This window comes from Oncorhynchus nerka, linkage group LG19, assembly GCF_034236695.1.
Source record: "Oncorhynchus nerka isolate Pitt River linkage group LG19, Oner_Uvic_2.0, whole genome shotgun sequence".
NCBI classification, from domain to species: domain Eukaryota; kingdom Metazoa; phylum Chordata; class Actinopteri; order Salmoniformes; family Salmonidae; genus Oncorhynchus; species Oncorhynchus nerka.
This window is the reverse complement of record NC_088414.1, coordinates 12,098,461-12,115,671: the sequence shown is the minus strand read 5'-3', so window position 1 is coordinate 12,115,671 and position 17,211 is coordinate 12,098,461. Positions and strand designations below refer to the sequence as shown.

Here is a 17,211-nt window from a genome sequence, read left to right as displayed (position 1 = left end):
TACAGAGGGAATGACTGCTCTGTTTGTATTCTGCCATATTCCCAGTCACCTTGCATGGTTAAATGCAGCGGTTCACGCTTTCAGTTTTTTAACAAATGCTGCCATCTATCCACGGTTTCTGGTTAGGGTAGGTTTTAATAGTGGGTATAACATCTCCTATACACGTTCTGATAAACTCAGTCACCTTCTCAGGAAATTCATCGATATTATTCTCGGAGGCTACCTGGAACATATGCCAGCCAACCTGATCAAAACAATCTTGAAGCGTGGATTCCGATTGGTCAGGCTTGCGTTGAATAGTCCTTAGCATGGGTTCTTCCTGTGTCCAATAGTTCTTCCCGGGAGTATGTAATAACACATAACATTTTCTTGGCTAACAATGTAAGAAACAATATATAACAAAACAAAATACTGCAAGGTTTCCTAACAATTAGAAGCGAGGCAGCCCTCTCTGTCTGTGAAATTTGCACCAGACAACATCTGGTGAAATTGCAGAGCTCCATAATCAAAATAATAAAATCGACATATTAAACATTCATGAACATACAAGTGTCTTACAACATTTAAAAGCTTAACTTCTCATTAATCCAACCGCTTTGTCAGATTTCAAAAAGGCTTTACGGCGAAAGCATACCATGCTATTATCTGAGGACAGCGCCCCACATCAAAAAACTTTTTCATCCAGCACAGGCTTCACAAAAATCACAAATAGTGATAGAATAAATAACTTACCTTTGAAGATCTTCCTCTGTTTGCAATCTCAACGGTCCCAGCTACACAATGAATGTTTGTTTTGTTCGAAGTCCTTCTTTATATCCAAAAAGTCTGTTTAGTTGGTGCCATTGATTTCAGTAATCCACTCCTTCAACATGCATACAAAGGAATCCAAAAAGCTACTGGTAAACTTCGTCCAAACAAGTCAAATGTGTAAATAAATGATCATATTTCAGACGGAAAGAGCAGTGTTCAATAGAAAAGGAAAATAACGAAGAGTGCGCCCTCATTCACGCACGCCAAAAGTCTACCTGTCCTAATGAGAACACCTTGGATAAACTACAACTACTTGTTTGTTTTTCAAGAAACAAGCCTGAAACCCTTTCTAAAGACTGTTGACATCTAGTGGAAGCCAAAGGAACTGTAATCGGGGTCCTATTTCTTTGTATATCCCATAGGCTAGCATTGAAAAGGCCTGTGATCTCAACAAAATAACATTTCCGGATGTAATTTTCCTCGGGTTTTTGCCTGCCATATCAGTTCTGTTATACTCACATACATTATTTTAACAGTTTTAGAACCTTCAGTGTTTTCTATCCACATCTACCAATTATTTGCATATCCTAGCTTCTGGGCCTGAGTAACAGGCAGTTTACTTTGGGCATGTCAGTCATCCGGAAATTCAGGATACTGCCCCCTAGCCTTAAGATTAATGGATGTTTTCTCCAACTAGTAATTGTCTCTAGTAATGGCATGGTGTCAATCAATACTAGACTCAGCACTCTGATAACCCAGATTGTTAACCACTCCTGCCAATCTGACAGTGTCTCACCTGCATTTAAGACACCTGTCATCAGCCCCTTCGGAAGAAGCCCACCATGAACCCGGAATTGCTGGCCAATTACAGTCCAATATCCAACCTCCCCTTCCATCCAAGGTTTTGGAAAAAGTGGTTGCTGTACAACTCAATCAGAACAACCTATTTGAGAAGTTCCAGTCCGGCTTCCGTCCGGCCAACAGCTGCTGAGGGCTGATGCATGCTCTCCCTATCTGCTGATCGTCCTGGACTTGAATGCAGTGTTTGACACTGTCAACCACCCAATCCTTCTGGAACGCGTCCTAGAATCCATCGGACTGTCGGTCTGGACCAGCTCTGAGCTGGATCCACTCCTACCTCTCAGACGGGACTGATTATGTGTCGCTAGGTGAGTCCAAGTCCTGGACCCACCACGTCACCTGCGGTATCCGACAAGCATCTCTTCTTGCACCCATCCTGTTCGTCCTGTACATGCGCCCCCTCGCTCATGTCATTAGCCAGCATGGAAGCTCTTTTCATAGCTATGCTGACACCCTACTGTTTGTAAAAACTGCCCCAAGTCCCTCTGATGCATGTGCCTGTCTGAACGAGATAAGGGCATGGATGAGGCAAAACTTCCTTCAACTTGCTGACATTGGACCGCAGGTTGTACAGCCGAGCGAACACTGCAAGACGGGTATTAATTACCATGCGTTTGCCAGTAATTTGTCTGTGTTCTGGCTTGTTAGGATTTTCAATAGAGAGTTACATTCATACAAATGCTGAATTATACTGCACTTTCAAATGGGTTTGTTTTCCATTGTATTTATTTATTTTTAATACAATTACATCCCAAGTGGATGGGGTTGGTCACAGGGTGGGGTGGGAAGCGGAACATACAGTTGAAGTCGGAAGTTTACATACACCTTAGCCAAACACATTTAAACTCATTTGTTTCCCACAATACCTGACAATACCTGAGTAAAAATGTCCTGTCTTAGGCCAGTTAGGATCACCACTTTATTTTAAGAATGTGAAATGTCAGAATAACAGTAGAGAGAATTATTTATTTCAGCTATTATTTAGCTTTCATCACATTCCCAGTGGGTGAGAAGTTTACATACACTCAATTAGTATTTGGTTGTATTGCCTTTAAATGTTTTAACTTGGGTCAAACATTTCGGGTAGCCTTCCACAAGTTTCCCAAAATAAGTTGGGTGAATTTTGGCCATTCCTCCTGACAGAGCTGGTGTAACTGGATCAGGTTTGTAGGCCTCCTTGCTTGCACACACTTTTTTAGTTCTGCCCACAAATGTTCTATAGGATTGAGGTAAGGGCTTTGTGATGGCCACTCCAATACCTTGACTTTGTTGTCCTTAAGCCATTTTGCCACAACTTTTGAAGTATGCTTGGGGTCATTGTCCAGTTGGAAGACCCATTTGCAACCAAGCTTTAACTTCCTGACTGATGTCTTGAGATGTTGCTTCCATATATCCACATAATTGCCCTGCCTCATGATGCCATCTATTTTGTGAAGTGCACCAGTCCTTCCTGCAGCCAAGCACCCCCACAACATGATGCTGCACCCCCGTGCTTCACGGTTGGGATGGTATTCTTCGGCTTGCAAGCATCCCCCTTTGCCTCCAAACATAACAATGGTCATTATGGCCAAACAGTTCTAATTTTGTTCTCCAAAAAGTACGATCTTTGTCCCCATGTGCAGTTGCAAACCGCAGTCTGGCTTTTTTAGTAGCTGTTTTTGAGCAGTCCTTCTTCCTTGCTGAGCAGCCTTTCAGGTTCTGTTGAAATGGGACTCGTTTTACTGTGGATATACAGTGGGGCAAAACAAGTATTTAGTCAGTCACCAATTGTGAAAGTTCTCCCACTTAAAAAGATGAGAGAGGCCTGTAATTTTCATCATAGGTACACTTCAACTATGAAGGATTTTTTATGAATTTATTTGCAAATTATGGTGGAAAATAAGTATTTGGTCAATAACAAAAGTTTATCTCAATACTTTGTTATATACCCTTGTTGGCAATGACAGAGGTCAAACGTTTTCTGTAAGTCTTCACAAGGTTTTCACACACTGTTGCTGGTATTTTGGCCCATTCCTCCATGCAGATCTCCTCTAGAGCAGTGATGTTTTGGGGCTGTTGCTGGGCAACACGGACTTTCAACTCCCTCCAAAGATGTTCTAAGCCACTCCTTCGTTGCCTGGGCAGTGTGTTTGGGATCATTGTCATGCTGAAAGACCCAGCCACGTTTCATCTTCAATGCCCTTGCTGATGGAAGGAGGTTTTCACTCAAAATCTCACGATACATGGCCCCATTCATTCTTTCCTTTACACGGATCAGTCGTCCTGGTCCCTTTGCAGAAAAACAGCCCCAACGCATGATGTTTCCACCCCCATGCTTCACAGTAGGTATGGTGTTCTTTGGATGCAACTCAGCATTCTTTGTCCTCCAAACACGACGGGTTGAGTTTTTACCAAAAAGTTATATTTTGGTTTCATCTGACCATATGACATTCTCCCAATCTCCTTCTGGATCATCCAAATGCTCTCTAGCAAACTTCAGACGGGCCTGGACATGTACTGGCTTAAACAGGGGGACACGTCTGGCACTGCAGGATTTGAGTCCCTGGCGATGTAGTGTGTTACTGATGGTAGGCTTTGTTACTTTGGTCCCAGCTCTCTGCAGGTCATTCACTAGGTCCCCCCGTGTGGTTCTGGGATTTTTGCTCACCGTTCTTGTGATCATTTTGACCCCACGGGTGAGATCTTGTGTGGAGCCCCAGATCGAGGGAGATTATCAGTGGTCTTGTATGTCTTCCATTTCCTAATAATTGCTCCCACAGTTGATTTCTTCAAACCAAGCTGCTTATCTATTGCAGATTCAGTCTTCCCAGCCTGGTGCAGGTCTACAATTTTGTTTCTGGTGTCCTTTGACAGCTCTTTGGTCTTGGCCATAGTGGAGTTTGGAGTGTGACTGTTTGAGATTGTGAACAGGTGTCTTTTATACTGATAACAAGTTCAAACAGGTGCCATTAATATAGGTAACGAGTGGAGGACAGAGGAGCCTCTAAAGAAGATGTTACAGGTCTGTGAGAGCCATAAATCTTGCTTGTTTGTAGGTGACCAAATACTTATTTTCCACCATAATTTGCAAATAAATTCATTAAAAATCATTCAATGTGATTTTCTGGATTTTTTTCCTCATTTTGTCTGTCATAGCTGAAGTGTACCTATGATGGAAATTATAGGCCTCTCTCATCTTTTTAAGAGGGAGAACATGCACAATTGGTGGCTGACTAAATACTTTTTTGCCCCACTGTAGATACTTTTGTACCTGTTTCCTCCAGCATCTTCACAAGGTCATTTGCTGTTGTTATGGGATTGATTAGGCACTTTTCACTGAAAAGTACATTCATCTCTAGGAGACAGAACACGTGTGAGTTTGCAGGTACCTAAAAAAGTGGGTATTGGGAATATTATGGTCAACTATCCAAGTATCGAATGAGACAAATGTGAAATCAGCAAATAGGTCACAAAAACCACCAGGCCATCCCTATGCCAGAACTGGAATATTGTGTCAACCTGAGTTGCTGGGGAAAGATGTTAAGATGTTAATTGGGAGAAGCAGCTTGCTTGGTTAAGGCTAAAGTGATTTCGGGAATTTGAAAACATTTCTTGACAATGGGATTCAAAACATAGGTGCCAAGATTCATAGGTAGAGCACAGTAACGAGACTGGAGAAGGTGGGAGGCTTGACTGTGACTCCATGATAGCCCAAGTAGGACCAAACTTTTTTCAAATGTAGAAAACCAATAAACACATTGAGATATATTTGCTGACCAGTAGTCAGCCCGCCTGTGGGTTTAGATCTCTCTAGATATACTTTTCTCATTCGTGGATTTGACTTATTCCAAATGAAGTTGAAATAGCAGCTGTCCAGTTGTTTGAACATCGACTTTGGCAGAAAAATTTGAATCCTTGAAATAAGTACAAAAACCTAGGTAGTATAGTCTTCTTGACAGAATTAATGCGACCTGCTAATGAAATGGGAAGAGACGACCACTGTATGAAATCCTGCTGAGTATTGTTTTGAAGTGATGTTTAAACAGAACCTTAATAATGAGCGTGTGATCTTCGTCCCTAAATAAGTAAAGACCTGATGCTCCACTTTAAACAGGAAATTGGCATACTGCTAACTGGCACACTTTTGTAAGGTTTAACTTATAACCAGAGAATGTCCCAAAACCTTGTAGCATGACTAAGAGGTAGGGTATAGACTCCACAGGGCTATATAGATATATAGAAGAACATCATCTGCATATAAAGACACCTTGTGAGTTATGTCACCACTTAGTATTCCCTTCATCCTCTCCTCCGCCCTCAGAGGGATAGCAAGAGGCTCAGTAGCCATATCAAATAGGAAAGGGGATAGACAACAACCCTGCCTGGTCCCCCTGTGGAGAGGGAAGTAGCTGGAGGTAACAATTGTTGGTGCAAAAAGAAGCCACTGGGGACGAGTACAAAATATGAATCCAGGAAAGAAAATAGTTGATCTGACGAGTAAAGAGAAGAGTAGAATTGCTTAAATTGATTGTTGATTTCTTGGGGATTGGTAGAAATGAAATCCGCTTCAACACAGATTTCAGGTATGGTGCTGCTAGCAGCGGATTGTGGAAGCTGGTGAGATAACTTGCCAGCTTTCTCTCCGTGTTCACATAATATCTGCCTCGATTTTAACAGAAGCCGTTCGGCTTTTTTTGTGGGAAAATTGTTAAATTCCATTTGAAGTAGCAGTCTCTCTTTGTAGAGTTCCGGAGTTGGAGAAGAGGCATATCTGTTGTCCACATCTAGAATGGGTTTAGATAGCTTCGATATGCATTTAGTGCGCTGTTTGTTGTCATGTGCTGTGTATGAAAAAATGTGGCCACTTAGATACGCTTTTAACGACTCATACACAGTAGAATGAGAAATGTCAGGGGTGCAGTTGACCTGTAAAAAAAAATCTATGTGAGTTGATATATATATTTTTAAAGGCACTACATGATAGTAGTAATACTGTCCGGAAAGTGGATATCAAGCTGGACAGGGCTATGGTCTGAGATAAAGATGCTGTGATATTGGTTATTCGTTACAAAAGGAAGAATTCTATTGTTCAGCAGGAAAAAGTCGATCCTAGAGTATGAGGGATGGACTGGAGAAAAAAAACAAGTACTGTTTAGCAGTGGGATTGTTCCTCCATGGATTAGACAAATTATGGGATTCTAGAAATTAGTTGATTATTGCGCTCAATTTTGAAGTTACATTGTTGGGCTTCGGTCTGGATCTGTCTAGACTTGGATGTAGTACACAATTGAAATCTCTGCCCAGTATCAAATGATGAGAGTTGAGGTCGGGAAGTGTTGCAATGAGGTCAGGGGGAAATGTTTGCGTCATCCCAATTAGGACCAGAGAGGTTAGCCAGAGCAACCTGTGTGTTAAACCATTTCCCCATCACTGTAACATATCTTCCATTAGTATCTGAAATTACTTTGGAGGAGACAAACGGGGTGCCGTTTCTGATAAGGACGGCTGTCCCTCTGGCCTTGGCACTAAAGTTGAAGTGAAATATTTGGTCCACCCATCCTCTCTTTAGTTTATCATGGTTGCTGGACCGGAGATGGGTCTCCTGGAGACAAACGATGTCCAGACGTAAAGACTTAGGATGAGCACACACTCGGCTATGCTTGACCACACGATTCATGCCTTTTAAGTTGCAGCTGATAAAGCTGGTGGAGCCTAGAGCACGTGAATTAGGCATAGTCATAGTAATTACACTGAACAAAAATATAAACGCAACATGTAAATTGTTGGTCCCATGTTTCATGAGCTGAAATAAAGATCTCAGAAATGTTCCATACGCAAAAATATCGTACTTCACTGTTCGTGAGCATTTCTCCTTTGCCAAGATATTCAATCTGCCTGACAGGTGTGGCATATCAATAAACCGATTAAAAAGCATGAACATTGCACAGGTGCACCTTTTGCTTGGGACAATAAAAGGCCACTCTAAAATGTGCAGTTTTGTCACACAACACAATGCCACAGACGTCTCATGTTTTGAGGGAGAGTGCAACTTGCATGCTGACTGCAGGAATGTCCACCAGAGCTGTTGCCAGATAATTGAATGTTAATTTTCTACCATAATGCAGGAATGTCCACCAGAGCTGTTGCCAGATAATTGAATGTTAATTTCTCTACCATAAGCTGCCTGCAATGTCGTTTTAGAGAATTTAGCAGTATGTCCAACCGGCCTCACAACCGCAGACCATGTGTATGGCTACATGTGGGCGAGCGGTTGCTGATGTCAATGTTGTGAACAGAGTGCCTCATGGTGGTGGTGGGGTTATGGTATGGGCAGGCATAAGCTACAAACCACGAACACAATTGCATATTAACGATAGCAATGTCAATGCACAGAGATACCCTACGGAGAGATCCTTGATGAAAACCTGCTCCAGAGCTTTCAGGACCTCAGATTGGGTTGAAGGTTCACTTTCCAACAGGACAATGACCCTAAGCACACAGTCAAGACAAAGCAGGAGTCCTTGAGTGGCCCAGCCAGAACCCGGACTTGAACATCTCTGGAGAGACCTGAAAATAGCTGTGCAACGACGCTCCCCATCCAATCTGTCAGAGCTTGAGAGGATCTGCAGAGAAGTTTTTGTTTTGTTATGTAGTTTATTTATATGTAGTTTATTTTTTATATAGTTTATTTATCGATTTTAAGGTATGAGAACAGAAACAAAAACAGTACAACAACCCCAACCCCTCATTCACCCACCCATCCCATCCATCCACACCAATAATAAAAACAGTACAATAACCCCAACCCCTCATTCACTACCCATCCCATCCATCCACACCAAAAACAAAAACAGTACAATAACCCCAATCTGGGTGTAAAGGTTGATTCCTCCCTGACCTTTGACAGCCACGTCAAACAACTGTGTCAAGCGTGCGGATGAGCTTGTCCACGCCTTTATGTCCTCAATGCTGGACGACTGCAATGCACTGTTCATCGTGATCCCTGGCAGAAGTCTCCAGAAGCTCCAATACAGAGCTGCCAGTATCCTAATGAGAGTACGGAAACACCATCACATCACCCCCATCCTGGCACCTCTGGCTCCCCGTCTAATTCCTGTTTGAATTCAAAACCCTCCTGCTGGCTTTCCAGTGTATTCATGGCAGTGCCCCTCGGCCCAATCCTTATCGCAAAGAACTGCTCTCCCTCCGTAACCCCACCCTCAGTTCAAGCGATAGCCTGCTCCTCCACGCCCCCAGGACCAAGCATCGAGGTCCCTCCCGGACCACCTGAAGGCACCACCAAAACGGGCCTTTCTCTTTAGGAAGTATCATGGCTCAGGCTAAGACCCTAATGCAGACACAGGAGGCGGATAGTACGAGTCTCAGAGTTTATTACATAACAAGGAGCAGACAAAAAGGTAAGTCACGGCAGGCAGACAGGTCGGACAGGCAGACAGGTCAGAACTGGGAAGACGAGGAAAAACAAAAACTAGAGCACAGGAAACACTGTAACACGCTGGTGGGACTTGACGGGACAAGATGAGCTGGGAACAGACCATCCCGAAAACGCGATATAAATACTCAGGGGATAGTGAGGGAGATGGTAGACACCTGGTGGGGGGTGGAGACAAGCACAAAGACAGGTGAAACAGATCAGGGTGTGACAGGAAGGCTGTCTGTTGATAGCTGTCATCCTTGGTGTCTTTGTCATTTGTCGTGTCAGCTGTGTTCTTTGTGTCAGTTGCTATGTCTAGTTGCCGTGTCAAATTTGTAATTTTATGCATTTTGTTCTGTAAATTGAAAAGCACTTTACAAATGTAATAAATTATTTGCATTGTTATTTGCTGTAACGTGCGTGTGTGTCTGTGTGTGTGTCTGTGTGTGTGTATGTGTGTGTGTCTGTGAGGCTGTAATATGTGGCACATTAATATGAGATCAATATTCAGCTATCGGCAGCTTCCTTTCTACTCTCACTCTGGATAGGAAAATACCTGCAATTTTCTCGCCAGTACGTGTGTGTGTGTGAACATTACGTAGTGAGAAAATTGCAGGTAATTTCCTATAGGCCCTAATGGCATCCAGAGTGAGAGGAGAAGAGAGACAGAAAGCAGCTAATATTGATCAAACATCAATTTGCCACATTACAGGCACACACACACACACACACACACACACACACACACACACACACACACACACCTCTCTCTCTCTCTCTCTCTCACACAGACACACACACATACTAAAGCAGAAGGGTTCACGTAGAGGAGCTGTAACCATAACAACCTGGCCATCCAGAACAACCTCTCTCTGTGTCTATATCTCTATGACCTGTTTCTGTCTCTCCTCTCCTCTCTCAGTCACTTTTTCTCTCGTTCTTTGTCTACCTTGCTTTTGCTCCCACTGCATCTCTCTCTTCCTCTCTTCCCTCCCTTCCCTCCCCTCCCTTCTCTTCCCTCCCTTCCCTCCCCTCCCTTCTCTTCCCTCCCTCTCTTTTGTTAATACCAGCGCTGTCAAACACTGGTTTGAATACAGAGGAGCAATAAAAAATGATCTGTCATCATTGGATAGGAACACAAAGGAGTTATATGTCAGTTATGTTTCTCTCACACACACACACACACAGACAGAAAACACACGGTCAACACACTCAACACACACACTCATCATTGCAGAACATGCAGTCACAGGTGGCTGATGAGGGCTTACAATATCCTTATTTACTATCAATTCAATTTAAATTCAAATGTGTGTTCACTCAGACTGTTAACACTCAATCAGATGTGTTAACTGCCATGATATCAGCTGCACGGTTTAGATTCATTAGCAAATTATTTCATTTTTGCAGGCCTATTATGAGATCCGACTGAAGTTGTTGTTCCTGTGGAGTTCCTCCAGACACCAGAGCCTGTTGTGGAAAATATTGAATCAAATACTTCTCAGATACCGGCGCTTGTGAATTCAAATAGACTTTATTACAGAGAGTAGCAAAGCCGAGCAATTCCATTCTTAGTGCTTGTTACGTCCTGGCCTTAGTTCCTTTTTTATGTCTCTATTTTAGGTTCTTCAAGGCGTGAGTTGGGATGGGCATTCTATGTTTTGTTCTATGTTTGTATTTCTATGTGTTTGGCCTGGTATGGTTCCCAATCAGGGGCAGCTGTTTTCTGTCTCTGTACCAGACAGGACTGTTTCGTTTGTTCCGTTTATGTCATTTTTGTTTTAGTGTTCAGTGTAATTAATAGATCATGAACACGTACCACGCTGCACCTTGGTCCTCTCCTTCTTCCACCTACGACGATCGTTACAGAACTACCCACCACAAAAGGACCAAGCAGCGTGGTAAGAAGGAGGAATGGACACGGGAGGAGATCCTGGCCGGAAGGGATCGCCTCCCATGGGAACAGGTGGAGGCAGCCAGGAGAGTGGAGGCAGCAGGAGAGGTGAACCAGCGGTACGAGGGAACACGGCTGGCAAGGAAGCCCGAGAGGCAGCCCCAAAAATGTATTGGGGGGAGACACACGGGGAGATTGGCAAAGTCAGGTAGGAGACCTGAGCCAACTCACTGTGCTTACCGTGGAGAGAGAGTGACCGGGCAGGCACAGTGTTATGCGGTGAAGCGCACGGTGTCCCCAGTGCGCATACATAGCCCGGTGCGCTACATCGCAGCTCCTCGTATCGGCCGGGCTAGAGTGGGCATGGAGCCAGGAGGGATGAAGCCGGCTCAGCGCATCTGGTCTCCAGGGCGTCTCCTCGGTCCGTGTTATATGGCACCAGCCCTACGCACTGTGTCTCCCGTGGGTCTGCACAGCCCAGTGCGTCCTGTGCCTGCACCCCGCAAGTGCCGGGCTAAAATCAACATCCAGCCAGGAGGGGTTGTTCAGGCCCTTAGTTTGAGACCTCCAGTGCGCCTCCACGGACCGGTCTATCCTGTGCCTCCTCCAAGAACCAAGTCTTCTGTGTCCCTCCAGTCCAGATCTGCCAGAGCCTCCCTCCAGTCCGGACACTCCAGAGCCTCCCGTCTATTCGGGGCCCGCTGAAAGGGTTCCCAGTCCGGGGTCGGCGGCGAGGGTCGCCGCTCCAAAGGTGACACCTAAGTGGGCCCAGACTAAGGTGGAGTGGGGTCCACATCACGCGCCAGAGCCGCCACCGCGAACAGATACCCACCCAGACCCTCCCCTATGGGTTTAGGTTTTGGTGCCAGAGTCCGCACCTTTGGGGGGGGTACTGTCACGTCCTGACCTTAGTTCCTTTTTTTATGTCTCTATTTTAGGTTGGTCAGGGCGTGAGTTGGGGTGGGCATTCTATGTTTTGTTCTATGTTTGTATTTCTATGTGTTTGGCCTGGTATGGTTCACAATCAGAGTCGGCTGTCAATCGTTGTCTCTGATTGAGAACCATATTTAGGCAGCCTGTTTTCACCCTTGAGTTGTGGGTAGTTGTTTTCTGTCTCTGTACCAGACAGGACTGTTCCGTTTGTTCCGTTTTTGTAATTTTTGTTCTAGTGTTCAGTGTAATTAAAAGATCATGAACACGTACCACGCTGTACCTTGGTCCTCTCCTTCTTCCACCTACGATGACCGTTACAGTGCTTGGTTTTTATACAGTCTTACCCTTACATAATGTCATCACTTCACTTTATGAATCTTGTTGTCTTACTTAGTTTCCATTCTCTTATTGGCTCAGACATTGGGGCATAGATTCTATTGGTGGCATGACATGCATACTCCTACTGTTGCCTATCACTGATTAGCTAATATTCCTGTCCAAAGGTCTTCACAAGTTCAGACAGATGTTGTCTATGTTTGATTAACCCATTTGCGTGTCCAGTAGCCTTCACAAGATCAGACATGGCCCAGACCAGACACGTCTTGTTGGTTTACCTTGCCTCATCCACACAGATTCTGCTTACGTTCTGTTCGATGTTGATCCAGCTTTGTACACTAACATAGCCTCAGCCTTCATTCTGTTTACACATGTCTAATATTTAAACTTATATCGATTATTCTTTCTGCTTCAAAGAGAACAGTATATGTTACTGAAAATCAACCATAGTCATGAATTATCACCTACAAGCCCCATGTATATCTGGTGCTAATATTCATCCTTTGTCCTGATCTTGTCCACATTCTGATTGTGCCCACAATTTTAGACAGGTGTAGACGATTAAAATACACATTGTCTGATTGGGATCAGATCTTTCTGACCACCTCCGGAAGTAGTCAGGCACACATTGTGTAAACAGATCTGGATGGTTGAGCGATTTAAATCATCATTATAACGTTCTCTAAAATCCTTGACAGGTAGCACCATTGACTTACGGCATGGTCTTAAAAAACGTCCATGTTAGTTTGAAAGACTATCTCTCAAATCATTTGCAAACAGGGATGCAACATCTAATCTGGTCACAATGCAAACATAGTGAACAGATAAGCGACACATTTTACTACAATGTGTAGACGCAACAAACCTTAAATCAAATAGTGATTGGATCATGTTGTTTAGATCATGAAACTCACGTTTGCTCAAGGTGTAAAAGAGGCTCTGGTGGCACCTGAGCTCATCTCAAGCCTCGTTTATACCTGGTTCTTACATGTGTCCTTTGTCTTGAATTTTTTGACATGTGTAGACGATTAAAAGAGGGATTGTGATCTGATTGTGATCAGAACTCCCTGACAACCTCTAGAGGTAGCCAGGGACCCATTGTATCTGGGTATCAATAAAGTGTCAACAGATCTGGATTAAACCATTGAAATCATCACTATACCTCTAAAACCATTGTACCACCATTGACTCATGGCATCAATTATCTTAAAAATAAATGAATTCAAATTTGTTTAAAATAATATTTAAAAAATAATTTGCATCCAGGAAATCTGGTCACAATGCAGACACAGTTAGAGCACTGGGCCAGTAACTGAAAGGTCGCTGATTCGAATCCCCAAGCTGACAAGGTGAAAAATCTGTCGATGTGCTCTTGAGCAACCATAATTGCTCCTGTAAGTTGCTCTGGATGACTAAAATGTCAATATTGATCAGATCACAAAACCCACATATTAGCGCAAGGTGTATATTTGACTTAAGTTAACTTTCCTCAGGTTACTCGGGTACCTTATTCCCTATATAGTGGTCTAATTTTGAAATGAAAGTGTTCTCATCAGACTGATCAACAGGCTGTTAACAGCATCTCCCCAGGCAGACAGCGGGTCCTCCTGTTGAATGGATTGTCCTGCAGGCTGTCTGCCGAGACAAACACTTAGAGAAACTTCCCATTCAGACATTTCCAAGTTAACTTTCCTGATGTTGTCCAACATATAATACACAACTTTAGAAGTCGAGTTTTCTGTATCATAAATACGTACATTTTGTGTGTGTCAGCAGCATTCTTCAGCTGGTTCACAACTTTGACAGAAGGAAGTCTGGCTACTGTTTGATGCAGTAAATAATGTGTATTCACACTACAGTCAGGGAGCTGAGGTCACAATTTAATTCAATACACCACAAATATGTACACCGTAAAGCTCTAGGCAACATCTTCTGATGCACGACACAACCAAACATGGACACAGCTGTATATTCAGTACAGAGTCATGATAACATAACATGACATGACTCATAAAACAGTTCAACTTTTCACGTTCATTTATGTAAACACACTCAATAAGAATAATGACTATTCATAAAACATTGTGTGAACTGGCAAATCACGGAGGACATAATGTTCTCAGTTCGTCAGGTATTTAAATGGTTTGATTACCTTCTAAATGAAAGAGTGACAATCATGCATCAATCACACTATGCTACTTATCGTCATGAACTCAACACACACAGACAGCTGAACCAGTAGGCATAATAATGTGGTCAGTGTGTGTGTGTGTTCTGCCAGACACACGCACGGTGTAGGGAAGGAGCAGCTACTGGATGCTCAGTCAGGTGTTCAAAGCAAATCACTCACACACACACACACACACACACACACACACACACACACACACACACACACACACACACACACACACACACACACACACACACACACACACACACACACACACACACACACACACACACACACACACACACACACACACACACACCTGGGCATTGGGTGACACTTGGCATGTCATACCTGGCTGTGAAAGATGTCTTCCACCAACACACAGAGGGGATAACAGTCCCTACCCTCACAGCTGTGGCAGAGACTTCCAGTGCCACTGTTTGTGTCAACCGAACATGTATATACAGCACATACATACTGTACATGACACATACACACATGAAACCACAGACACATACTAAGTCACATACTACCATGTGTTTCTCCATTTTACCTCTGCACATTTAGGGTAAGCGTACCTATTAAGCCCACATACCTATTAAGCCCACTCAAAACTAAGATTTTCTCCTATTTAATGGTCCGACATAACTTAGTGTACCACAAGATGTTACATTTCAAGCATTCACAGCTTACATTTTTAAATACATTTTCTCATATTTTACTGTTAAATGAACCTTGCATTGTTATGCATAGACGCCATTTAAAAACAAATATGACATTTATCTGAGGTGGGTTTAAAATATTAGGTAGCACAGAGATCACTCCCTCTATTCAGAATGTAAATGATAATACATAAATCGACTACAAGTGGTGGACAAAAATGCAAACAAACGAGGGACAATAAGATGACTATTGGGTGACTACTCAGTCACGTTTGGGTGGGGGCATTGTCATATTGTTGTCCTTCATTCATCCAGGTGATTCTGTTTTTGGGTCCACCACCTGTACATTTTTTTATACACAGCAGAGGGAGATTTGAAACTGTCTTCAGAGGGAGATTTGAAACTGTCTTCAGAGGGAGATTTGAAACTGTCTTCAGACAGGCTTAAGGAAGACAAGTTGAACTAATAAACAAGTTTAGCAGTACATTAAATGTTATTCAGCTTTCAGATAACCTGTTGACAATTGTGAGTTTTATGGTCTTTGAGCGTTGCTTCTTATACACAGAGGGGCCGGTGTGGGTGCAGGTTTGTGATCCAACCAAGCAGTAACACACCTGATTCAACTAATCGTGTCTTGATTGAAGTCTGTGGTTAGTTGATTAGTTGAATCAGGTGTGTACTGGTTGCAAAGAACAAAAGCATAAGTCCACATTGATCTCTGTGGATAAGATTGGACCCCCCCCTGTTATAAATGCTACTTTCACGATGAATAGCAATGATTAATTTATTTTAATAACTTCAGGGGAGTTAAATATATTCAAATTTTACACATGAAATGCCAGTTTCTAAGTTTTGAACATTTGTTAATTAAAAAAATATATTAATATTTTAGAGGTGGGCTTATTTGGAACCCCCTGTACACTCGATACCCATTAAGCCCAGTCCAGACTTTTCACATATTTGATCAAATATTTGTATGCCTTATTAAATTCATAAAACCTCACATAAGAGATTCACCTTTCATTTTATCTCCACTTTTCTTACAAAAATGAGGGCAGTATATGTTAGAAATGTCTAAACTTAGATTTTGGTGGGTTTAATAAGTACACTTACCCACATTTTTCAGTGAACTATCGAAAAACGAAATGTGCATAGGTAAAATCATGTGTGTGGGAGTTAATAATATGTTTTTTACAACATAGACATATACTCACACATCTGTTTAATTGCTGTCGACTATCACTGACTCGGATCAGGCCCTTAATTGTTTTATTTCCCTGTTTAAATCTAATCCTTGAGAAATGACAGGAAAGAAATGTAGCTTTGGGCTAAGGCTAGACTGACTGATTCTAAGTCTGATTGGCAGAGTTTCAGACAGTTGAGAAATAGATGTCTATCTCTGGTTAGAAAAGCTAAATAGACGTACTTCTTGAATTGTGTGTCGGAAACTGGTAGTAATCCAGCAACATTTCTGGAAAGTGGTCAAATCTTTGAAACAAAACTCCATCTCCTCGTTGCCTCAACAGGTTTTGACAGCCTCTGGTCCCATACTAGACAAAATGGAAATGTGTAGTACTTTTAATAACCGTTTTTGATTCAGCTGCCCACTTGTTTTAAAGGATAGTCTCTGAAAATGACTCTCCTCCCACTAAAAGGAGTCCTTTAGTCACCTCAGAACAGATTGTAGAGAACGATGCTCTAACACTCTCATACTTTATTTTAATTTCAACCATTTGATGTCTACGATGTATTTTTTTTTATCCACAGGGGCACTTGACCCCTTTTTACTACAGCTCTCTGCCCCACTCGTTGTTGAACCTTTAACCTGTATTTTTAACTTGGCATTTGCTACTGATGTTCTCCCAAAAATTTGGAAAGTGGCATGTCCTCCCCCTACATAAAGGGGGAGATCCTTCTGACTTAGATAATTACCATCCAAATCTCCAAGTTTTCTTCCTCACCAAGGTACTAGAATCTCTTAACAACTTCCAGCTAAGAACTTTTTTTAATTTTTAATTTTTAACTTCTAATTCTATTCTAAATATGCACCGGTCTGGTTTTAGATGTGGAACACAGCACTGTTTCAGCCACTATGCTTGTTTTAGATTTAGATTTTATTAGGATTTTATTAGGATCTCTTTTAGTCCTCAGTTGGACTAATCTTCCAAGAGTCCTTAAACATTCAAAT

At 42.6% G+C, this 17,211-nt stretch overlaps 1 protein-coding gene across 1 annotated transcript in view; it reads right to left on the bottom strand.

Annotated features, from left to right (window-relative positions):
- Positions 1–14,056: 14,056 nt before the first annotated feature.
- LOC115146896 (substance-P receptor-like) overlaps positions 14,057–17,211 on the bottom strand; it is a 25,056-nt gene continuing 21,901 nt past the window's right edge. Inside the window, exon 7 of the mRNA XM_065004732.1 lies at positions 14,057–17,211. This exon is cut by the window's right edge and continues 2,063 nt beyond it. The gene's annotated coding sequence lies outside the window, so the exon portion shown is untranslated.